This window comes from Rhinoderma darwinii, chromosome 8, assembly GCF_050947455.1.
Source record: "Rhinoderma darwinii isolate aRhiDar2 chromosome 8, aRhiDar2.hap1, whole genome shotgun sequence".
In the NCBI taxonomy this organism is placed as follows: Eukaryota; Metazoa; Chordata; class Amphibia; order Anura; family Rhinodermatidae; genus Rhinoderma; species Rhinoderma darwinii.
The window spans coordinates 21100493-21125935 of record NC_134694.1 but is presented as its reverse complement, the minus strand read 5'-3'; the positions used below and the strand labels follow the sequence as shown (position 1 = coordinate 21125935).

The 25443-nt window shown below is 46.1% G+C and overlaps 1 protein-coding gene across 1 annotated transcript in view; it reads left to right on the top strand.

The window, feature by feature from the left end:
* Positions 1-12996: 12996 nt before the first annotated feature.
* The window catches only part of MVB12B (multivesicular body subunit 12B), a 102645-nt gene continuing 90198 nt past the window's right edge, over positions 12997-25443 (top strand). Inside the window, exon 1 of the mRNA XM_075835476.1 lies at positions 12997-13012. The gene's annotated coding sequence lies outside the window, so the exon portion shown is untranslated. The remainder of the gene's footprint in view (positions 13013-25443) is intronic.

Here is a 25443-nt window from a genome sequence, read left to right as displayed (position 1 = left end):
CTACCTAGTGAACTTCATATGGGGCATACAAATATTTTGGCTTTTATATGTCCCCTCTGCCTGGGAAGTGGTGCAGAAGGAGAATATGCTCTGAATGCAAATTATGCATTATGCTTTCTCAAAGACAGTGCTGTTTATTTAAAGACGGCAGTGAGAACCATGCAAATGAGAGTCGGCTTTACACTCATTTGTATTCAGTACACTGACTTTTCTTGTGTCATCTACTGAGCTGAGAAGCCAGAGAAGCCCCGTAAACTACATGTGTCCTATGGATTTTTTTCCATAGAGTCTTTTGTGAGAAGTTATCCGGGATCCCTACTTTACTTATGTATCTGATTACATGAACTTTATAGACAGTCATTCTTTTTTTGTAAATTCTTTCTTTATTTGCTTTTTCAAACAAGGAACATATCAAGCAAGGGAACAAAAAAGAAAATGGGGGGAAGGGACAAGGGCACATAGGCCCAAGATATTGCATCAAACAATTTACAAAATCATATATGCGACATTAGGGACAGAGGAGGGGTAAGGACAGGGGAGAGAAAGGAAAAGGGAGGAGGAATGGAGGAGGGGGGAACACAAAGGTACATGATCCAGAATACAATTCAAAAACTTCTGAAATTTCAGCTGGCCATGATGGTCCGATATTCTGGAGAGTCCTGATAGACAATTGAATGGGACCAAGTCTTGGAGAAGCTGCCATGTCTGTTAGTCAACTGAGATGTAAGGTCTTCCATGCGCTTAATTTCCTCTATTTTATGAAACCAGAGTCTGAGAGAAGGAGGTTTCGTACTTTTCCACAGAACAGGTATACAAGCTCGAGCACTGTTAACTAAGTGTCGAAGAATAGACTTTTTGTATATTGGAAAAGGAATGTCACTGAGATGAAGCAGAAAGAAGGCCGGAGTAAAAGGTATGGTGTGGTCAGAGAAAGAGGAGGTTATTCTCCAGACTTCCTGCCAGAAATGAGACCACACTGAACAAACCCAGAAGGTATGGAGAAGGGTCCCTTCAGTAGACCCGCAGCGCCAGCATAGAGAAGAGACATTGGGGAACATAACATGGAGTCTAGACGGAACATAGTACCATTGAGATAAAAGTTTATATCCTGCCTCTTGGATACGACTAGAAATTGACGATCCATGAGTTAAATCATAAATCCTGGTCAATTGGGAGTCAGAAAGAGATAAATTCAAATCCCGCTCCCACTTGTCCACAAAAGGAGGCGGCGGCTGCATCGAAGAGGAGCCCAACGTGGCATAGATAGCGGAAAGGGCATGTCGCACCGGGCCAGTTCCCGAGAAAAGGGTTTCCAATGGGGTGACGGAACGGGACAGGGCGGCGGGGGGTGGGAGGGAGACAAGGAAATGATGGAACTGGTTTGCCTTCCAGAATCCCAAAGGACAAGGGTCCAGAGTGGAAGCGAGAGTTTCCAAGGTCGGCCAAGATTCCCCTGTCAAAAAATGGATGGCCCGATATCGTCCAAAAGACGTCCATCTCTGAAAAACAGGGTCCGACAGGCTCGATGTGAAGGAAGGATGGCCCAATATCGGGAGTAACGGGGAAGGACGGATTAGAAGTTGGGACCCAGTAGAGTTTCTGATTATTGTCAAGGTGGTGGAAACGGTAGGGTGAGATGGAGAGGGCAAAGAAGAATTGGGAAGCCAGGGCAATATGTGGAGAGGCGAGGAGCAGAAGTGTGATTACAATATAACCCAAAGTTTGGTATCAGCATTACGATGCCAATCCACTAGCCTAGTGAGTTGGGTAGCCCTATAGTATGCATAGATATCAGGTAATCCAATTCCCCCCTGTCGTTTGGGTCTATAGAGCAATGACTTTGAGATTCTGGCTGTTTTATTATTCCACACAAATTTGGAGAAGAGGGAGGCAATTGCCCTGAAGAAGGCCCGAGGGATATAAATGGGCAGGGCCTGTAGTAAGTAAAGAATCCTAGGGAGAACTTTCATCTTTAGTATTGAGCAGCGACCAAACTACGTAAAGGTACCCATAGACCATCTATCCAGGTCTTTTTTAACAGAGGACAGTAGGCGAGGGGAGTTGGACTGGTAGAGTCCCGACGTACGGAGGGTGAGATGAACTCCCAGATATGGTAAGGTAGACGTGGACCACTTGAACGGGAAGGAAGCTGCTAATGAAGCAAGAGCTGTCTGTGACAAATAAATATTGAGGGCTTCTGATTTCTGCAAATTGATCTTGTAATTTGATAGGGTCGCGTATCGGGAGAGTTCAGCGAGAAGATTGGGAAGTGAGATTAACCGTTGTGAAAGAAAAAATAGGAGGTCATCGGCATAGGCGACAATTTTATGTGTATTGTCCCCGACCTGAACTCTTGTAATATCCACATTCTGACGAATGCATCGAAGGAGAGGTTCCAGTGTGAGAATGAAAATCAGAGGGGAGAGGGGGCAGCCCTGACGGGTACCATTCAGAATAGGGAAATAGTCCGAAAGGACTCGGTTAATATTGACAGCCGCAGAGGGCCTTGAGTACAAACTACCGATCCATTGGAGCATGTTGGATCCAAGTCCTATAGGTTTTAAGGTCTGGGTAAGGAACCCCCAATCCACTCGGTCGAAGGCCTTCTTGGCATCAGTGGAGAGAAGAACAGCTGGGATAGAGGAGGAAGAGAGATAATTTAGGATACTAATAGTCCTGGTGGTGTTATCTCTAGCTTCTCTGGTGGGCATGAATCCAACCTGGTCCCGATGGATGATATGCTGCAATAGGGGAGTAAGACGGGCTGACAGGATTTTTGCAAACAATTTAAGGTCGACTTTCAATAGAGAAATGGGTCTATAATTCGAACATTGGGAGAGATCCTTACCCTCTTTGGGGATAACCGAAATGTGGGCTCTGAGCGTATCGGGAGGTAGAGTAGCATGTGCGGCAAGCGAATTATAAGCAGAGAGAAAGTGAGTCTGAGGGTCTGGCATAAATGTTTTGTAGTAGGCTAAAGTGTGTCCGTCTGGGCCTGGGGTTCTACCCGTTCGAGAATCTTTAACGGCAAGTTCGAGCTCGGGAAGTGTGATAGGTTCATCCAAAATTGAAACACCGTCCTGGGGAAGGGTGGGAAGGCCGGCCTCTTGCAGATAATTATCTATGGAGAGTTTGCGCTTTTCAAGGGTCTGTGATTGAAGGGGCTGAGTAATCTTATAAAGCTTAGCATAATAAGTCTGGAATGTTTCTGCAATACGTGAGGAAAGGGCATGTTTGTGACCCCGTTCATCCGAGATGAGAGGAATAAACGAGCGTGCTCTCTGTCTTCCCCGGTTTGTTTCCAAACTCGAAGAAATGGCGGCGACATCTGGCCAGGGAAGCCTTCGCGTGAGAAAGAGATAAGATTTTAAGTTGTTCTCGTAGTGTGCAAAGTTCAACTTTAGTTTGAAGCACAAGGGATCGTTTATGAGCTTTCTCTAAAGCGCCGATCTTGGATAGAAGGTCCGTGAAATGAGCATTCCTCGAGCGCTTGAGCCGGGCACCATGTTTAATGAAAGTGCGTCGGATAAAGCATTTATGAGTTTCCCATATAACAGGAGACGATACCTCTCCCGTTGCGTTATTAGTGAAGAACTCCTGAAGATCTGTACGAATACCTTCAACCACGGTTTGATCTTGAAGAAGGCTGTCATTCAGACGCCATCTCCAAGTACGCGGTTGAGAGGACGGGAGGGAAAGAGACATGGATATGAGAGCGTGATCCGAAAAAGAGATTGAGACAATATGCGCCGACTGCAGCAAGGAAAGATAAGTATGAGATAGGAACAAGTAATCAATGCGTGAGTAGGAGTCATGTACGTGAGAAAAATGGGAGTAATCGCGGTCGGAGGGATGGAGCAAGCGCCATGTGTCAATTAATTGAAAATGTTGCAAGGAGGCTTTTGCTTTTCTAAGGGAGATATAGGGCAAGTGAGAGGATCCAGCCGAGGTATCCAATATGGGGTCTAATGCCATATTGAGGTCCCCTCCAAGGACATCCACCCCCTCCAGAAAATCTTCTACATCCCTGAGCATGCTATCCAAAAAACTAGATTGTCCAGTGTTGGGAAGATACGCCGTACCAAACGTAAAAGTTGATTCTGCCATCTTACCTACGACACATAGATATCGTCCCGCTTCATCACAGCGACAATCCACATACGTCAAGGGTGCAGAATGTGCAATAAGAATGGAGACCCCTTTAGTTTTATAGTCTGGGGAGCAGCTATGAAAGACATCCGGGAACCTCCTGTCCGAGAGTCTTGGGATCTGGTCTTTCTAAAAATGTTTTTTTTGCAAGAAGGCTACAGAAGCTCGCTTCTGCCATAGAAGATGAAGCAGAGAGGACCGCTTCTCAGGGAGATTGAGACCCTGGACATTCAGAGATACTATGTTGAGTAGATCCATGTACCTACAAGGGGGGGGGGGGGGAGGAGAAAACGAAGAGAGGAGAAAAAGGGAGAAAAAAAAGGAGAGAGGAGAAAGAAAAAAAACAAAGAGTAGTCATATAATGACTTAATGGGAAAACCGTAAGGACAGAGACTGTCCAGCAGCAATCAAGTGGCTGGGCAGTGTCCGACCACAATTGCGGGGGAACGTAGAAGGAAAGAGCAAAGCAAGGGGCTCCAGCAGGACACCAAGGCACAGTGGCATAAGGAGTATCCTGCATCAAAGAGACATAATAAACCAAAATTACATCAAATAGAAATAAATAAGGAATATACATTGCGCATACCAAAAAAGGGGGCGGAGTGGGAGACACAGGAATGAGCGAGAACATACGATCCAACTAGGGACCCCAATACCAGTCCGGGAAAGGGGGGGAGGGGTGGAAGGAGAGGAAAAAAAATGTGGAAGGATGGAAGGAAGAAGGGGGGACGGGATAGGGAGGGAAAGGAAATTGCGGGAATAGGGGGGAGAGAGGATGGAGCCTCCCGGAAGGTAAGGCGGCCGACACAGTACAGTGGAAAAACCAATCGCATGAATACACATTAGTATATAAGCCCCAGCCGTAACATATTGGACAACGAGGCTCCAAGTGGCCGAGAGAGATAGCTAATGAAACCCTGTAAGCTAAGATTCTACAAACCCCTACATGTCACACAGTAAACCAGTTGAAATAAGCAGGGCAGGTAGAAACGTGTAAATCCATGTATGTCCTGAGCACAAAATCCCCGTCCTCCCACCATTTAGAGAACGCTATTGGAGAAAAAACAAGAACCCAGTCCAGGGATGGGACCACAGAGTACTTACAAAGTCCCATCAAATCCAGAAGGGGAAGGACAAGGTCAGGCTGTGGGAGGCGTAATCGGGTGCCCATCCTGGGGGCCCCCTCTAACGCACGTTCTGCGGGACGAATCAGATCCACTTGTCTTGTTTGGTGGTCTATCCCCATTCGGACGCTGAGGGGCCGGCAGAAAAAGACCAGGGATTGTCCAGTCCGGGATTGGAACGGGATCTGTTCCCAAAAAGACAAAGGCCTCCTGTAGGTCTTCCAGAGCTCTCACAGCAAATTCTGCACCCCCTTTCCGTAGAATGATATGGTAAGGATGGCCCCAACGATATGATCCACCCGCCTCACGAGTCTTATCCAGCAAGGGTTTCACCATGCGTCGCATATTAAGAGTGCGATGTGACACATCTGGGAGCAAAGTGACAGTCGTCCCTGCATGTGGAATGGGACCTACATCCCACGCTATAACGGTTCTCACCGGTTTGTTCGTGGATCCTCGGTGTCGTCTGGGAGATGGTGCTTGGAACCCAGGCAACACTTGGCACAGCGGGTAGAGGCAATCGGATGGATAAGCAGAAGTCAGGACAGGCAGCAGACGTCGTAACGGGTATGGCAGCAATAGGTCAAGGCAGGCGGCAGACGTCGTAATGGGTATGGCAGCAATAGGTCAAGGCAAGCGGCAGACAGTCAAGTTCAAGCAGAACTCACGGGGAACATGGTTGAACAAGCAGGGATGGAAAGGAGGAGGAACCTTAAATAGGAAGTTGTAGGAATTAAGGCGCGCGCTGGCCCTTTAAGGCAGGACGAGTCAGCGCGCGGGCCCTCTAGTGACTGCAGCCGCACATCGAGGATGTCGACCGCGGAAGGAGGTAATGGATGCACTCACCTGACGCCGTCCAGGGCCAGCAGAGCGTCCGGGTCGGGTAAGTGGATCTCGGGATGGGCAGCTGATGAGGGAGGGCGCCGGAGCCGGAGCAGCTGCCGTGGGAATGGTGGGGAACGGCTCGGCAGCCGTTACACAAGCCTTTCGGAGAAGTGCTTCTTTTTGTTGGTAAAAGTGAACGCGGCAAAGCACATCACGCGGGCCACTCCTATTCTGGTCCTGCAACCTGGGGCTATAGATCCTATGGACTCTGTCGAACTCCAGGTCATCCTCATCAGTTAAATCCAACATTTTGCAAAATAGAGCAGAGACAGAACGCCACAATTCATCATTACCCACCGACTCCGGCAAGCCGTGTATTTTGATATTGTTGTGGCGGCCACGATTTTCCAAGTCATCAATATGCAGTGTGAGATCAGTCAGCAGTGTAGAATGAGATTGCAAGGTAGTCGTAACATTAGAAAGCGAGCTGTCTAAGTCTGTGGAACGCTGTTGTACCTGCATCACTGTAGAAGAGAGCTGTTGAATGTCATTGTGAATGGCAAAGATGTCCCTGTCATGTCGCTCCTCAAGGCGGGAGAACTGTGCCTCCGGCTCCACACGTGTGGGGAGTGCTTGCAACATGTCCCTCAGCTCAGAAAGCATGGGAGCATCTGTTGATTCCCCACTCTCAGCGTGGGACTCCCGTGTATGGGAGAGAAACACAGCCGGCACAGGCCGACCAAGGGCGCAGGCACCAGGGCTGGGTGGCCCTCGTAGGGGAGGCTGTCTGCACGCTGCCTGCGTGGGTGCCATGCTGGAACGAGGCGAGGAGTCGCGGGAGAAACGCTCCAACAATGTACCTGGGGTAGCCGCAGGTTTAGGGTCCACTCTCTTCCCTTTTGGCATGCTGTCAGCGAGGATCAGGTAAGTGAAAGTCTCTGGATAAAAGCCATGGTCTCGGAGCTCCAGATGAACGCAGCCTCACTCCGCCATGTCCGGTTTTATTTGTTTTTATGTCATTCACAGTATTTCTACATTTGGGGTTTGAAATAGACAGTCATTCTTTGAAACCATAACGTACGGTGATATTATGCATATGGCTATTTTTATTGTTCATCGTATAGTTTTGGATACGTAAAGACAGCAAACTATAAGCAGGGGGCTTCTAAATGACGAGAGTGCTTGATATCTCCTCATCCATGGCTTATTTCTCCACCAGATCATTATGTCAAGTAAATGTGTGGACTACTTAACTGAAAATGCAGGTTTTGGTAAGATTTATCGACACCTACTTGACCTCAAAGTTATTCATTAACCTGTATAAGGCCATTCTGGAGATCCCCCAGTGTCCTTTAGTGGGCCGAAGCTGAAGACTGATTTGATCATGACAATGGATCAGCTGTGATGAGCCTTTTGGGAATAACCATGGGAAATACTACAAATGTCAACTGCATCACACAATAACAATATGATAACTGAGCAGAGCTATCATGAGTCAACCAAGAGTTTGTATACGAAATACCACAACTGGCACTACTGGGGACCACAGATCTTGTGCCTATCCTCTTTTGAGATGAGCATCATTTACTGACCTGGGTAAGGCTGCGCTCTTGTATTCGTTTTTTTATGCATCCTGTTCCCTACTGAGCCACCACTTTTCTCGGTAGGTTCATCTTCCCTCTGCTGGTCGCATGTGTATGCAGCTCGCAGCCTTATAAACAGCCAGTACTTGTTAACTGCAGCTGTTTTCAGCCTATGCACTTGTGCTCCATATTCTTCAGGACCCATCCCCAACCTCTACTGGCCTGAGAAATTTGGTTCATTTGCTTCTTGAGCTCTGTGATGGTGTCCTATTCTAGTTTTGACCGTTACTGATCTGGTTTGTTTTTGACCCCATCTTCCTGTTTGCTGAAAGCCCTAACCTTCTGCCTCTATACCATTGTGTATGAACTCTGCCTGCCCTGACCACTGCCTGATCTATTACTATTACCGCCTGCTTCCTTGGTACCACATATTGGTGTCCTTTGTCTATCCACATGTCAGCCGTTACTAACAGAGACTATTCTGGGGGTAGCGACCTAGAGATTCCCAGCAGCAAAAGTCCACATCTCTATACGGATCTTAAAGGGTACATAACTGGAAACCTTAGATGCCGCTACCTGAATTAATACCACCTCAAATCAAGGCAGCCCCCAATCTAGCACTCACCTTCTGTTGGCTTCATGACAGTTTGCTCAGGCCATGGACCCTGCTGACACTCCTCAGCCTGAGGTCTATGAGATGATGACCAGACTTGCACTGCAGCATAGCCGCCAAGGCCAGTTGTTCCAGGTTCTGCAAAACATCTCAACTCATTTGGACGCTTCGATTGCACAACTTCCACCTCCACAACCACTTTCAAACAGCCCTGGTCTTCAATTGCTTACTCCCCATCACTGGAACCCCAAGTCATGCAGAGAATTCCAATCTATATACTTTTCCAACCTATGTATTAGTCCTGGCTTATAATTCCTCCTCTGACAGAGCAAAATCGTGTCTATGCTGTCCGGTGAAGCGCTGGCCTGATCCTCTATCTTTGGGAATGGAATGATGTGGTTAAAGCCAATCTTCAATGGTTCTTGGCGTCTTCTAAGAGGGTCTTTGAAGAACCCAGCAGGGTCCATACTGCAGCCTTGACTATTTTCTACGTCAGAGTACCTCTAACGTAGGCCAATATTCCATTTAATTGTGTCCTAGCTTCGTAGCTAAATTGTAATAATGAGTCACTGGTGACCATGTTCTGGAAAGGACTGGGTGGCCAAATCAAAGTTAAATTGGCTAGCAACGAAATGCCAGCAACTCTGAATGACCTAATTTCTCTGGCAAATCGGATTAATATCAGATTCTGTAAGATTTTGAGGAAATCTGACCGAGTTAGTCTAGTGCCTAGGCTCGCACCGACCTTTCAAAGGCCTCCCGTATCTGTCTCCGATGAAGAACCTTTGCAGCTCAGAAGGGTCAAGCTCTCTGATGTGGATCGTCAACGTACGCATACTAACAAACTCTGCCTTTACTAGCGACAAGAGTCATTTTTTGAGAGACAGTCCGGAGAAACCAGAAAAACTCCAGTGCTTAAGGTAGGTAGGAGAGCGTACCCTAGATAAGGTTTTCTCTTCTCACAAGCTTACCATACCTGTTATCCTGGCTATACCAGGATTCCAATTCACAGTTCAAGCCTGCTTAGATTCTGGTTAAGTTGTAACTTCATCCATCAATCTGTGGTTTCCCCGGTACCAGATTCCTTTTACCCAGCTGGAGAAATCACTTTCTATTGCTTCTCTGAATGGCAAAGTTCTCCCTGAGGTTATCAATGTAGGGTTCATTTTACTGGCAAGCACTCTGGGGGCTGTTGAATGCGAAAGATGATTTGAGTCCAATGGTCAAGTTTAGCGTTTAGAGTTTTCTTAGAAACGCTGTCTTTTAACAGGACAACTGGTCTAGTTTTCTTTCTTGGGAGAATACATTTGTTCCACAATTTCTTTGTTGTGTATGGACATCATTTCAGTGGGCTTTTTTCTTATTACTCACTTTCAGAGGTACCTTCAGCCAATTCTGCTCTCATGAACTTCATTCAGATTTGGCATGGAACCAAGAGTTCTTTAAGTAAAGCCATATTCCGTTTTAAATAAAATATGGACAAGAAGCGCAGGTCTCCTCAACAATTTTTACCAGGAGATAAAGTCTGGCTCTCTACAAAGCACATCCATCCCAAGACTCCTTGCTACAAACTTGCTCTTAGATTCCTGGGTCCTTACAGAGGATTGCGCATACCAAATTCTCTTCATGTCTCCCTGCTCAAGCCTCTCATCCACAACCAATTTTCGAAGGTCTGGTATCTCATAAACTGGAAAACTTTTGGCCCTGAGGAGAGATCTTGGGAGCCTGCTGAGAATACCAATGTCATTGCTCTCATCCATAAATTCCATTTTTGTTATGGATCCAAGAATGGATCCACATCACCTTCTGTTGGCTTAATGACCCTGGGGCAAAGCGAATAAGTTAGGCTAGGTTCACACCATGTTTTTGCATCCTGATATCAGGTTCTGTTTATTTTTTTATAAAATATTTACATTTAAAACAGAATGCAATAGGACACAAAATGAGGCAGACTTCTTTTTTTCTGCCCTGTTGAAGTGCAGAATCTATACAAATCCTGTTATTTTTTCCAATAGAAGTCAATTATAACAGGATGCAACTGTATGGGCTTCCTGTTGCATCCTGTTTTAGGCCTCATTTACACGAGCGTAATATACGCGCGTGCTTTTCACGCGTGTCGTACGCACCTATATTACTCTATGGGGCAGTGCAGACGATGCGTGAATTTTGCGCAGCGCGAGTGCGTTGCGTAAAACTCACGACATGTTCTATAATCGTGCGTTTTTCGCGCATCACACACACATTGAAGTCAATGGGTGCGTGAAAACCACGAAGGTCGCACGGAAGCACTTCCGTGCGAACTGCGTGATTCGCGCAAGAGCTGTCAAACTGAATGTAAACAGAAAAGCACCACGTGCTTTTCTGTTTACAAACATCCGAACGGAGTGTCTTAGACATGAGCGAACCGAACTTTACCGGGTTCGGCCGAACTCGTTTTGACCGGACCCGGCAGGAGACAGTCACTGTGCAGGGTGCTGAAAGAGTTAAACTGGTTCAGCACCCTGGACAGTGACTTCCGATTCCAATATACGTGAACGTGTAAAAAAAAAAAAGTTCTGACTTACCGATAACTCCCGGCTTCTTCCTCCAGTCTGACCTCCCGGGATGACAATTCGGTCCAAGTGACAGCTGCAGCCAATCACAAGCCAAGCACAGGCTGCAGCGGTCACATGGACTGCCGCGTCATCCAGGGAGGTGGGGCCAGATGTCAAGAGAGGCGCGTCACCAAGGACGCGTCACCAAGGCAATGGCTGGGAAGTTCTCGGTAAGTACGAACCTCTTTTTTTTAAACAGGTTACTCGATATGGTGATCGGAATGCACTGTCGAGGGTGCTGAAAGAGTTACTGCCGATCAGTTAACTCTTTCAGCACCATGGACAGTGACTGACGTCGACTAGCCTCATCTCTATGATGGCGGCTGCGCGAAAATCACGCAGCCGCGCATCATACACGGATGACACACGGAGCTGTCAAGTGCCTTTTGCGCACGCAAAACGCTGCATTGTTTGCGCGCGCAAAACGCACACGCTCGTGTAAATGAGGCCTAAAAGATACCTTTTTTGTCAACTTGAAAAAAAAAAGCACCTTTCAACAGGATGAAAAAAATGTGGTGTGAACAGGGTCTTATGGTGTCTATAAACCTGTAATATGGTCTGAGCTGCTTCACGGCTTGCCTAAGGATTTAAACTTTTTCATAGCATAATACTATAAATGTCACACTCCATAAGAAATCACTATAAATCTCACGCGACTATGCCAATCAGACAATATGTATATTGACATTAAAGGTATATTTCCATTTAATAATGTGATGGTATATCACAACGATATGCCATAACATTATAATCGTGGGAGTCCAGTGAATGGAGTTGTCTTGTAGTTCCCGGCACAGTTGGGTGGATAGGAGTGTGACTCTGCAGGGAAATACTGCGAAGAAGCTGTTTCTCCTTCACTAGGTCCTGGCAGTTGGAACCCCCACAAATTTGTAAGTGATAGCATATCCTAGGGAAAAGTAAAAACCTTTTTAAAGTGATGTGGAGGTGTCTATCCCAGCTGTAAATTCTTAGGGTCCTATTAGACAGGCAGATATTCTTTCATGAACGAGCGACGAGTGATGATTTAGTGAATCATTTGCGCTTGATAGATGGTCTATTACACATGACAATAATTGCCACAAAGATTTTCGCTGTTCAGTCATTGCTGCGATTGTTGCTCATTCGCCCACACCTCATCTTTAAATTGCTAACAACTGGAAGATTTATTTTTAGACAAGTGGATGTGGCGGCGACAAGAATCTTTCACTCAGGTAGATGTGGCCGATCCACGGAGCGATTATCCCTTACATTCGAACACAAATTGTACGATAATAGCGCCATTCTAGTTCTAGTTCTGAAGACTATGGTAGTAAATAAATGAATGAATGAATGAATGAATACTGGGTCAACTCATATAAAAATGGTAGAATGTTTTATAGAAAGCAGCATTCATTGACCATTGCACCTTACTCCATATGTATGCAGCCTAATAGAAAACTTAGAAAGTTGGCAATGTTGATCAAATCATTATTTTAATACTGGCCCAATAAATTTTTACAGAATTTTTTCAGAAATTGTGCAAACAAATTTTTTTCAAGGGGAAGTGAAGATTATTTGAGCATTATGAAGAGACTCTGAGGGTCTTTGATAAGAATCAACAAGCTTTGTTGTGAATCGATGCTAGTGTGATTGTTGACTTTGAACAATGGAGGATTGAGCCTCAGGGTGCGTAGTCTGTAGCATGAATAGCATCTCTCACACACAGCCCCAGCCCCCACAGATGGCCCTTTAATAGCTGAGAGAGATTTCCTGCTGTTCAGCCTACAAGATTGGACACCATTAACTACTTCTCTTCCAGAGAGACCACATTACATCTCCCCAGTGACCTTGAGCACTCTCACTAAAACGAAATGTGAGTTTCTATAAACCTACTGATGACTTTGCTATTGTTTTTCCTACTTTGTAATGAGTGACATAATACATGTATTCTTTGTTATAATGGGTGGAAGCTTGGCACCATCTGTCTTTACATACTTGGCACGGATTGCATTTGCCCAGTAAATGATGTAATAAAACCACTGACATCATGAAGGCCATTACTGACAATGACTGTGGGTCTATAAATGGGGAGGGAGTGGGGCAGTGCAGTCAGTGCAGAAGAGACTTGGACAGAGGAGACACAAGGTATTGTGATTGTGCACATCATTCACCATGGGGATCTCACAGACTCCAAAACACTCAAAGACTATGGAAACCCTCGTAGAGCTGTTTTATCCTGCAGCTTCTGAGAAATTCAAATATATATATATTAGTATATTTTATATACCACAGAATATAACATATGGGGACAAGGGGACAATGCACAAACACGGGACAGACATACTCTAGTCAAGCAAGTAAACATTTTGTTTGTAACTTCAAATATGTATTTGAAATATATAGATTATTTGTCAGTACTGGCATAGCCAGCAGATAATAATATTGATATATAAATAATAACTTATTATGTTATAAACACATATCAGCTCCTAGATGAAGCTGTAAATTGTAAGATCACTGTATAAGTAGGTGGCACTGTGTTAATAACAATGAGCGTCATGGCTTCCGTTTATAAAGGAGCCATGGCAGTTAAGCTGAATCCTGGTGTACCCGGTTACGGTCACTGTCCTGTAGGGATTCTGGTATTTTTAATAGCGTAGACTGTATTCTTACTGTCAAAAATACCAGAAACCCTGATGGAAACCCCAAGAGACCCTATTAACGCTAGTGTAAACAAAGCCTTAAAATGTAACGTATATGCTGATACATTAGGGAATTGGATTTCCTGCACTTCTGTAATATATTAATATTAGGTTGGGTTCATAGTGTATATTTGTTGTGCAACTGATCTTAACTAATTGAAATGCTGACACCAAACTCCCATTGATCTCAATGGTAAAACATTGGAGGCCAAGGGAGACCAGGGGCGTAACTAGAACTCAAGGGCCCCATAGTAAAATCAAGCATGTGCACCAATCTAGATGACAGTAAATTGAACTGTAGTGGACCCCCCTTAACATCTGGATCTAGTATCAGCTACTATGACTATAGTTATATCCATGACGTATGCACACACAAGAAGTGCCACGCATCTTATTCATTGTAGCTGGTGGGCCATAAGCAGGGTGCTGGCCCGTCAGATGTCACAACAACATCATGTACTGTGCCCCCGCCACATACCGGCAAAGTTCTGTTGCAAGCCACTTGTGTGCTACTGATTCGCCATACATGTTCTAGGGGCTAAAAAAAAGGCAAATGTGTCTACAAAAACATTTAGCCAAAACTAGAGCACGTTTGTTCTTCACATGTAAGAATGCAGTCTTGAATGTGGTGCGTAAAGTCATAGGGTAAAGAAGTAATTTTCGCACGCTGCGGAATAGGTGAAAACGTCGGCACTTTGAATAACTCCAATTAAAGTGAATAGAATGAATCCCAATCACACTTTACCTAAAAAAAAACTGTGCACATTTTAAGACAAGCTACATCCCTATCTACAATCCTTATCTGCCACATATTTTGCACAGATATTTGGTGGAGTTTCACCTATTATAATTGAACTGGGATATTCACATCTAAACTATCCCTACAATGGGTATGCAGACACAGGGTGATATATGGACCTGTATGCTGCTGACAGATCTGCGGAGTAATAGCCATTGTACTGCTCCATTACTGGAATGCTCCCACTTGTAAATCATACTACAGAATTGAATATTATGAAATTTCCTCATTTTTAAGTGTACAAATAGCAAAAAGGTGAAAAGGGAAAGTTCCTAAAGATATAGATGAAACTGGGAGCAGGCAGACAGTAAGGCAGCACCATTGCGGTGCTTATACAATGTGCAGGGACAGACACTGATAACAGAGGGCCCCTGTCCAAGAAGTTTGCGCAGGCTCCCTCACTTTAATGACAACAAAACCACAATAATAATATATTCCACATATACAGTGGTGTGCAAAAGTTTTAGGCAGTTATGGAAAAATGTTGCAAAGTAAAAATGCTTTCAAAAATAGAAGTGTTAATAGTTTTTTTTATTAATTAACAAAATACAAAGTGAATAAAGAAAAGAGAAATCTAAACCAAATCAATATTTGGTGTGACCACCCTTTGCCTTCAAAGCAGCACCAATTCTTCTAGGTACACTTGCACATAGTTTTTGAAGTAACTCGGCAGGGAGGTTGCTCCAAACATCATGGAGAACTAACCACTGATCTTCTGTGGATGTAGGCTTCCTCAAATCCTTCTGTGTCTTCATATAATCCCAGACAGACTCAATGATGTTGAGATCAGGGCTCTGTGAGGACCATATCATCACTTCCAGAGCTCCTTGTTCTTCTTTACGCTGAAGACAGTTCTTTATTACATTGGCTGTATATTTGGGGTTGTTGTCCTGCTGCAGAATAAGTTTGGAGCAAATCAGATGCCTCCCTGATGGTATTGCATGATGGATTAGTATCTGCCTGTATTTCTCATCATTACGGACACCATTAATCCTGACCAAATCCCCAACTCCATTTGCTGAAATGTAGCCCCAGACTTGTAAGGAACCTCCACCATGCTTCACTGCTGCCTGCAGACACTCATTATTGTACCTCTCTCCAGACCTTCGGCGAACAAACTGCCTTCTGTTACAGCCAAATATTTCATATTTTGACTCATTAGTCCAGTACACCTGCTGCCATTTTTCTGCACCACAGTTCCTATGTTTTCGTGCATAGTTCAGTCGCTTGGCCTTGTTTCCACCTCGAAGGTATGGCTTTTCGCTGCAATTCTTTCATAAATACCACTTCTGGCCAGACTTCTCCGAACAGTAGATGGGTGTATCTGTGTCCCACTGGTTTCTGCCAGTTCTGAGCTGATGGCACTGCTGGACATTTTCCAATTGTGAAGGGATGTAAGCATGATGTGTCTTTGATCTGCTACACTAAGTTTCCTTGGACGATCACTGCATCTGCAGTCCTCAACATTGCACGTTTCTTTGTGCTTCTTCAAAAGAGCTTGAACAGCACATCTTGAAACCCCAGTCTGCTTTGAAATCTTTGCCTGGGAGAGACCTTGCTGATGCAGTATAACTACATTGTGTCTTGTTTCTCTTCTCAGACTTGCCATGGTGGACCTGTGGCATGAAACTGTATTCCACAACCTCACCTTTGTATCAGATTTTGGCTGTTCCTCACCCAGTTTTAAGCCTCCTGCACAACTGCATCTGTTACAGTTAATGACTGTGTTTCAACCTACACATGATAATGACCATCGTTTTGGTATTATTGTTTATTCATACACCTGACTATAATCCTACAAAATCCATGACTTTGTGCAAGTGTACCTAGTAAATTGATGCTGTTTTGTAGGCAAAGGGTGGTCACACCAAATATTAATTTGATTTAGATTTCTCTTCTGTTCATTCACTTTTTTTTTTATTAATCGATAAAAAAAACTATTAACGCTTCTATTTTTTTTAAAGCATTCTTACTTTGCAGAATTTTTGTACAACTGCCTAAAACTCTTGCACAGTAGTGTATATCATTCAAAAAAATGAAACACATACCACACTCCCCACACTGGACACATGTGGAATCACATAGAATTCAGACACTGTCACATTACACACCAGTCATTCATACATACCTGACTTTTGCCAAGTGCTGACTGAGAGAGACCTACTGACATCAAACCACGCCCACTGATATTTTTAGACCCCACCCACATATGGTTGATAAGCCAAGCCCCCTTCCAATGCCGCAATATGCTCTTTGAAGGCCCCAACAAACCCCAGTGTGGGTTGTACCAGCTGCACAGGCGGTATGACCACCCATGACTATGTGTTCCCTATGGGCTGCTGTTGTAGATATGATTTATTATTTTTTTTATTATTATTATTATTATTATTATTATAATTATTCACATTCTTTATTCATTGATCTTTAACATAAATACCACAAACATGCAATAATATAGAGTTTATAGACTAGTCTAGAGTTTACATTAAATATTACATGAGTAATAGTTTACATTCAATAAAATAGTAATACAAATTTAAAACGTCTCAGGGTCCTCATTTCTTACCTAATGCATCTTGGAATGAAGCACAACTACAATTGCTCCTATCAAAAATTGCACATTCAGTATCAATGGGGATGGGGGAATTTGGGGACAGACCCAGATGGAATATAATGTATTCCTGCTGAAGTTTAGGAAACCGAACAGAAACAAAGCGGCTAAGCGCTCACACGAGCGCTTCTTTAGCTTCGTTTTAGCGATCAGTGGGGTTCTCAGTGCTCACCCCCCCACCAATCAAAACTTCTGACATGTCACTATGACATGTCAGAATTTTGTTGAATGTTTAGTTACCCTTTAAAGTATAATGTGGGTGGTTCGAAGAGTTCTTCACTAGGACGAAGGTCCACTTGTTTTGGAATCTTCGTAACGTGTAAATAGCCATCTAAACGATCGTCATACTAGCAGAAAATAATCCTATGATATGATACAAAATGTTACACCCAGACAGATGGAAATCTTTTAGCCACTTGCAAAATAGTTATGTCTAAACCCACCAAAATAGGAAGGAAGGGGCGTGGCCAGCTATGGGAGAGTGAAGACGTGCTCTCTCCAGCTCCTCTCTTAGCGTTCCCGAAATCGGCTGACATCCGCTCCCAGCTATGGGGAAGAATTCAAAAAAAACGAAGGCAGCAGCCCCTACATGCCCCTCATCGCCCCAGCGCGATATCGGGGATTATTTTGGGCGACAGCCCCAGATGCAGCTGCGGGCTGCGACGCGGGCCGAGGCCGGTGGTCAAGATGGCCGCCCGACCTCTACATCCCCAACGGACCAGTGCACAGGGGTGCCGGAGATGGCAGCAGGACACGTCCACTCACCCTCTGAGGTGCAGATCTTGAAGGTCCCCGGTCCTCTGTCTCCTTCCCGGGCTGTGATGTATCCTGCGGCACGGCCGACAGCGCCTGCCGATCTCCAAGATGGCCGCCGGGACCATGAGGCGTGCGGATGCGGGCCTGCTCTGGAGAGCACGGCCCTCCTCTCAGCTGCTCCGGAAGAGAGTGTGCCAACGCAGAAGGTACCAGACCCAGAGGCACCAGATCCCCGGTCTAGCTGGGAGGCATTAGGGGCCCCTGTAGCGGCGGACGCCGCTCCCCTGTCACAGGACCATGTGGCCTCTCAAGATGGCGGCCGGCTTTCTCCGGAGGGCCTGCGCATGCCAGGACACCACCCTCCCCCGTCACTGTTCTCATGGCCTGCGGGCCCTCTCCTTCCGAGACCCGACAGCGGCCTACTACCATCCCCGGGAGTGAGAGACACCACACCTGCCCTGCCTGCAGTGCTGCAGTTGGAGGAGATAGCTAGGAGGCACAGTGAGTACCGAGGCCCTGAGCCTCCCATCACCCAGCTCACCTCACACGCTGTGGGACTGATAGCTCCAGATCTTCCCCTCCCACCCAGGGACCCTGGGCTGGCGGGGGCCTCTCCCTCTTGGTCCTCTGGCTCCGCATGGCACAGCTTCCCCAATGCCCCAACAACCATAGCCTCGACCCTGCCTATGGGAGCTCCCCAGAACCCTGGGGCTATGCCTGCACTACCTGCAAGTGGCCAAGGTCCTCAATTGCACCCACTCCCGTCGCCTGAAGTGGACACCCCAGCCAGTAGGGGATTAAGTTTTACTGACCCGTCGTCTGGATCTATATGTGAAAATCGGCCGGCGACTCTCTCAGATATCCGCCAGCTTGTTCAATTGTTGCCTACTAGGGCTGATATGACGTCCTTTGCCAGACAGATCGTTGAAGAATGCAAGCTGGAGTTTACACAGTTTCGTGCTGAACTTTCCTCACTTTCTACGAGGGTGGACACTCTTACGCAGGACCGGGTTGCTGATAATGCCACTATTGCAGATATCCAATCCACTATTCAGCAGCACTCAGCTCAGTTGTTCACTTTGCAGCAGCACCTTGATGATATTGAAAACCGTAATAGGAGGAACAACCTACGTGTTCGAGGATTGCCCGAATCTGTTCCTGCGTCTGAGCTGTTTTCGACTCTCTCCACCATCTTCAATACTTTACTAGGCCGTCCGCCGAATACCCATATAGAGATCGACCGGGCACATAGAGCTCTCCGCCCTGTAAGTGTTGATGATCCTAGGCCGAGGGATGTCATCTGCCGAATCCATTTTTACGCAATCAAGGACTCTATCCTCCAAAAAATCCGACGGCAGCCCATCATTCTCCACCAAGGCACGCAGTTGCGTATTTTGCCGGATTTATCTCGACACACGCTGGCGCAAAGAGCTGCTCTCAAACCCCTGCTGGAGGTGCTCCGGAACCGGGACATCATCTACAGGTGGGGCTTCCCGTTTGCCCTGATGGTTCGACAGGAGGGCCGTACCTATACTGTGCGATCCCCGGCCGACCTGCCTGGTTTCTTGCGGGACTTGAACCTTCCTCATGTTGCATTACCGGAGTGGCCCTCGTTGTTATCCTCTGCTGGCGGGGGATCGCGGGGGAGACGCCCGTTCTCTGGGCCCCTAGCTGTGGCGGAGGGTCGTCCTCCGCGTGGACCTCGCAGACGATCTAGACGCCGACAAGAACGTGACCCTACTCCACCCATGGAGACCGCCCGTTCGGCATGATGATCCGGACTGTCGCTCCTGGAATTCCTCCTTTTACTTACTTACTTGATGTCTGATTTCAAGATTGCTTGTTGCTCTGAGTATTACCTTCAGATGCCTTCCAATGTCTTCCTCTCTCGTTATTTAAAGTGTGCAAATGATGTTAAGCTGTTAATACTTATATTATTGTACGCTAGGGAGTGCGGATAACTCTTATGCATAGTTGTCACCTTCCCCCTGTAGGTTTCGGACCGAATTTTTGGTCTTCCGCAATTGTGCGCTTAGTTTGTGCGGCAGTTGTTTTCGTACTGCCTTTTTTGTTTGATTTTATGTCTGTGTTTTTCTCTAATGCTCTGTTCTTTACTCCTAGCTTGTTTCCCTCCTCTGCTTCCCTCCTGGTGATCCTGGACTCCGATCCTTCGTGCGCTACCCGGCATACCTCAGTGAGCCGTTTAGTCTGCATCCATGGCTGACCTTAATATTGCCTCCTTCAACGTGAAGGGGCTGAATGTTCCTGAAAAGCGGGCGCAAATCTTACACCATCTACACAAGCGTAAGGTACACATCGCATGCTTCCAGGAGACACATTTTAAGGAGGGACATGCCCCTACTATCAAGCACAAACACTACACTACGTGGCATTTCAGTAATAATCCCCTTTCCAGATCATGTGGAGTTGCCATAGCCCTCCACAAGTCTCTCCCCCATCAGGTTGTCAATCTTGTTGTGGATCCCGAGGCGAGATACCTCATCTTAGTGCTTAATATTGGTGGGAGGGAATTCACGGTGATTAACGCTTATGCTCCTAACCAGGGTCAGGTGCCCTTCATTCTTCAACTTATAGAAACCGCCCTTCCGGTGGTCCGGGGGACTGTGGTGCTGTGCGGAGACTTTAACCTTACTCTGGATCCGACGGTGGATAATTCTACTGGTCGTTCTAGTGTTGCATACGGTGCTATTAGGCGGGCGAGGCGAGCTCTCCTACAACTTCAACTGTGTGATGCATGGCGCATTCAACATCCCACGGATAAGGATTATAGTTTTTACTCCCATCCGCATGGCACCTACAGTCGCTTGGATTACATTTTCCTTCAGCAACATGCTCTCCCCTGGGTAGCCTCTACGTCCATTGGCAGTATCCTGTGGTCTGACCATGCCCCGGTATATTGTACTTTACATCTCCCCTTCATCACTAAAGGCCCCTGGACTTGGAGACTGAATGAGTCCCTGCTCCTGGATGGGGTGTGCCATGCTGATTTGCTTCAAACTGTGGAACATTTCACACTTGATCATGCCCAGGATGACACGTCCCCCTTGGTTCGTTGGGAAGCCCTTAAATGCGTTCTCAGGGGGGTCCTCATAAAACACGGGGCGCGCCTTAAAAGAGAAAGGGCCCACTCCCTTAAAATTGCTCTCCAAAAAATTAGCGCTCTTGAACTGGCTCACAAACGTGCGCTGTCTCTTCCGATTTTACGGGAGTTACAGGTTGCCCGACAGGACGCCAGACGGCTGTTGGACTCTGCCCAGCAGCGCGCTCTCCAAGTCTGTCGCAGTAAATTCTACGAGTTTGGCAATAAGAGCGGACGTATGTTGGCCAGAGCTGTAAAAACTAGAATTGCCCAGTCACACATCCCAAATACTAAGGCTCCTTCTGGCCAAGTTGTTCACACGACCCCAGAGATAGCGGAGTGCTTCCATAGCTTTTTCTCTGATCTTTACAACCTTGACCCTCCCACCCCCGCCCCCTCCCATCCGCCGGACCGGGATTCTTTCTCATCCCCCTTCACACCGTTGTCTGGGGAGATAGCTGAGGAACTTGACTCGGACTTCACTTCCTCGGAACTCCTCAGGGTTATAACCGATCTTCCAGGGGGGAAGAGTCCTGGCCCGGATGGCTACACTGCCAAGTTCTACAAGGTGTTGGCGGACCGGTTGCTACCGCTTTTGTTGTTAGCTTTTAACTCTATTTCCCCGGAGGTCCTGTTTCCTCCTAGTTCCACCTTGGCTCATGTCGTAGTGATCCCTAAGCCGGGTAAGGACCCTCAATTATGCTCCAGTTATCGTCCCATCTCCTTGCTAAATGTAGACCTAAAAATGTACGCTAAATTGCTCGCCAATAGATTGAATAAATACCTGCCTGAACTAATCCACCCGGACCAGGTGGGGTTTGTGCCTGGTCGGGAGGCCCGTGACAACACCCTTAAAACCTTCGATATCATTCACCACGCCCAGACTAACCGAATCCCGCTCATGATCCTGTCCCTGGATGCTGAAAAGGCATTTGACAGAATATCGTGGCCTGCCCTTTACCAAACCCTTCGGCATGTGGGAATAGGACCTTCTCTCTTGGCAAAAATTATGGCATTGTATCGCACGCCTTCGGCCCAAATAAAAATAAATGGCTCCCTCTCGGCACCTTTCCCTATTTACAATGGCACACGACAGGGCTGTCCCCTATCCCCCCTGTTGTATGTCCTGGTTATGGAACACCTCATGGCCTCCATTCGGAGCAACACGGATATTAAGGGTATTAACATTGGAGGGAAGGAATACAAGTGCTCGGCATTTGCTGATGACCTATTGGTCTATCTCACAGACCCTCATGTCTCTCTTCCTTCACTGATGTCCGAGTTGTCTCGTTTTGGAACATGGTCTAATTTCAAAATCAATTTCTCTAAGTCTGAGGCGTTAAATGTTTCTCTTCCAGGCCCGTTAGTATCGCTTCTCCAAAGTAATTTCCCCTTTTCATGGCCCTCCAGGGGTATTACATATTTGGGTGCCCGTATAAGTGGGGACCTTACACAATTGTTTACAAATAATTTTATCCCCCTACTGGCCAAGTTTCGCACTGATCTTAATTCCTGGCATAAGACTGAGTTTTCCTGGTTTGGTCGTATCAATATTATTAAGATGTCTCTCCTCCCCCGCTTACTTTATCTCCTGCAGACGATCCCCATCTCTATTCCATCCTCCTATTGGTTGCGGCTTCAGCGATGCTTCGGCTCCTTCATTTGGCCGACTGGTCGTCCACGTCTGAGCCGGGCTCTGCTGACTCGTTCCAGGGGTACGGGTGGGGTTGGTCTGCCGGATTGTCGGCTCTACTATCTGGCATCAACTCACGCACGTGTTTTAGATTTTTTTCATAACCGAGAATCAAAACTATGGGTCCGTTTGGCTCAACAACTATGTCCCAGTACCCTATCATCCCTGCCGTGGATCCTGCCCGGGAACAGACCGACTCAAGCCTCCTTTGTTGTTTACCATACCCTCATGGCGTTGAGGTCCTTAGGGCCTGGATGTTCGCTTATAGACCCCCTGGGTCCTTTAACTCCTATCACAGATAATCCAGCCTTTCCTGCTGGTAAGGCTGGTCGCTCCTTCCTAGGCAGGCCGCCCACCGGCCCCATGTATTTTGCTCAGGTCCTCTCCGCTTCCTCTCTTCTCCCCCTAACCTCCATCTGCCCCGATGCCGTGCCCCTCACTCGCCATATATATGAATATGCCCAGTTAAAACATTTTTATGGAACAGTTAACCGACGCGCACACCTTCACAGGTTGTTGACGGACTTTGAGCGCCTATGTGTCTCCTCCCAGCCACCTACCCATACCATATCCACAATATATAAATTACTCCTTTCACAGCGTTCCCAACAACTACCCTCCTTCTGCGGGGCCTGGGAGAGAGAATTACATACTACATTTACTGACGCACAGTGGAAGCGGTGTTTCTCCCTCTCACAAAAAGCCTCTATAGCCATTAGGGCCCAGGAAACTAGTTACAAAATTGTCTCTAGATGGTATAGGGTCCCGGCTGCGCTTCATAAATGGTATCCGTCTGTGCCTGACAATTGTTGGCGTTGTGGTGCTGTAGGAGGTTCTATGTCTCATGTTTGGTGGAGTTGCCCCTTGTTGAGGAGTTTTTGGGATGCGGTGCTTAAATTAATATTGGAGGTTACTGGAGTCTATGTCCCCAACTCTCCGGAAGCAGCTCTTTTATTCATGTTCCCGATGCCAATACACGTTTATAAAAGCTCCCTAACTAGACATCTCCTTCAGGCGGCAAAGTCAGTGATCCCGCGCAGGTGGAAAACGGCCATACCCCCAACATTAGATGAGTGGTTTCGGGAAGTTGCCTTGATACAGCGAATGGAACACTTGGTGGCCCACTCCCCGGCATCTGTGGTAAAATACACGTCTACATGGTCTCCTTGGATAGTGTTTCTTTCTTCTCCTTCCTACCTCACGGCGGTAACCTGAGTCGGCCTATACCCCTGTGAAATGTACTATGGCTTTTGCGCGCTGCTGATTTTCATTCATAATACGCCAGAACTGGAGTCCAGGATCCCCTTGTCCTCTCCCCTCCCTCCTATCCCTCCCTCTCTTGGGGCCTTTTTCTATACTTTCTCTTCCCCGTCTAGGGTAATGTGCCTCTTCTTCTCTGTTTGAATTAAGTGGTCTCGCTGTACATTCTGTTGTTATGCCTCTAGGATTACTCATGCTACTGTTGTATACCGACCATTCTTTTTCATGTTGAGATGTGATGCACATTATTGATTTTCCTTTTGGTGTTTTGTTTTTTTTTTTTTTTTCTTTGGTCCACTGACCTTGTTTGTTTTTATTTAAGGTGTGGAGGCCTTCCCTCCACTATGTTTTGTAAATTTTGTGTTCTGAAACTCAATAAAAATTTTGAATAAGAAAAATAGGAAGGAAGCATATAACCCTGTTCCGGTCCAAATAAAAAAGAAAATAAAAAAATACTCACCAACAGATCCATGATCCAGCATTGGGGTCGCGAACACCATATTAATATCTCAGACAGGTATATTGGTCTTTTTGTACAATAACATTGTGTTCCTTGTGCTACACCAACATTACATCGTAATGGCCGCTTTTATAGTGTTCTCATAACAAAGCCCTCATAACAGTGTCAGCCACAGTGCCTCAACAACAGAGCCAGCCACATGCCCCCTAACAGTGCTAGCCACTTGCCCCCTAATAGTCCATAACTTTTTAAAGGAATGTATCATGTATTTTCCTTTAGATTTAAAGAGGCTCTGTCACCAGATTTTCAAACCCCTATCTCGTGTTGCAGCAGATCGGCGCTGCAATGTAGATTACAGTAAAGTGTTTTGTTTTTTTTTAAAACGAGCATTTTTGGCCAAGTTATGACCATTTTTATATTTATGCAAATGAGCCTTTCTTAAGTACAAGTGGGCGTGTTTAAAGTTATGTCCAAGTGGGCGTGTATTGTGTGTACATCTGGGCGTTCTTACTTGTTTTACTAGCTGGGCGTTGTGACTAGAAGTGTATGATGCTGACGAATCAGCATCATCCACTTCTCTTCATTAACACCCAGCTTCTGGCAGTGCACAGACACACAGCGTGTCCTCGCGAGATCACGCTGTGACGTCACTTCCTGCCCCAGGTCCTGCATCGTGTCGGACCAGCGAGGACACTTCGGCACCAGGCGACAGAGGCTACATCGACTTACCTGCAAACGCCGATGCTGCTGCAGAATCAACTGTAGCCTCTGTCGCCTGGTGCCGATGTGTCCTCGCTTTTTATATTTTCCCCCTAAAGCAATGTAAAAAAAGAAATATAAATAAACATAATTGGTATTTCCGTCTCCGTAGAAGTACGAACTATTACAATATAACATTTATTTTAAAAAAAAAATAAAAATGAAAATGCCAGAATCGCTGTTTTTTGGTCACTTTAGCTCCCCAAAAAATGGAATAAAAAGTGATCAAAAAATCTTATGCACCACAAAACAGTACAAAATAAACCCCTACAGCTCGCCACGCAGAAAACGGGCCCTACACCGCTTAATCGTTGGAAAAATAAAAAAGTTTTGGCTCTCACAATGTGGCGACAAAAAACATTTTTTTAACAATTAGTTTTCTAATTGTAAAAGTAGAAAAACAGAAAAAAAATTATATAAATTTGGTATCGCTGTA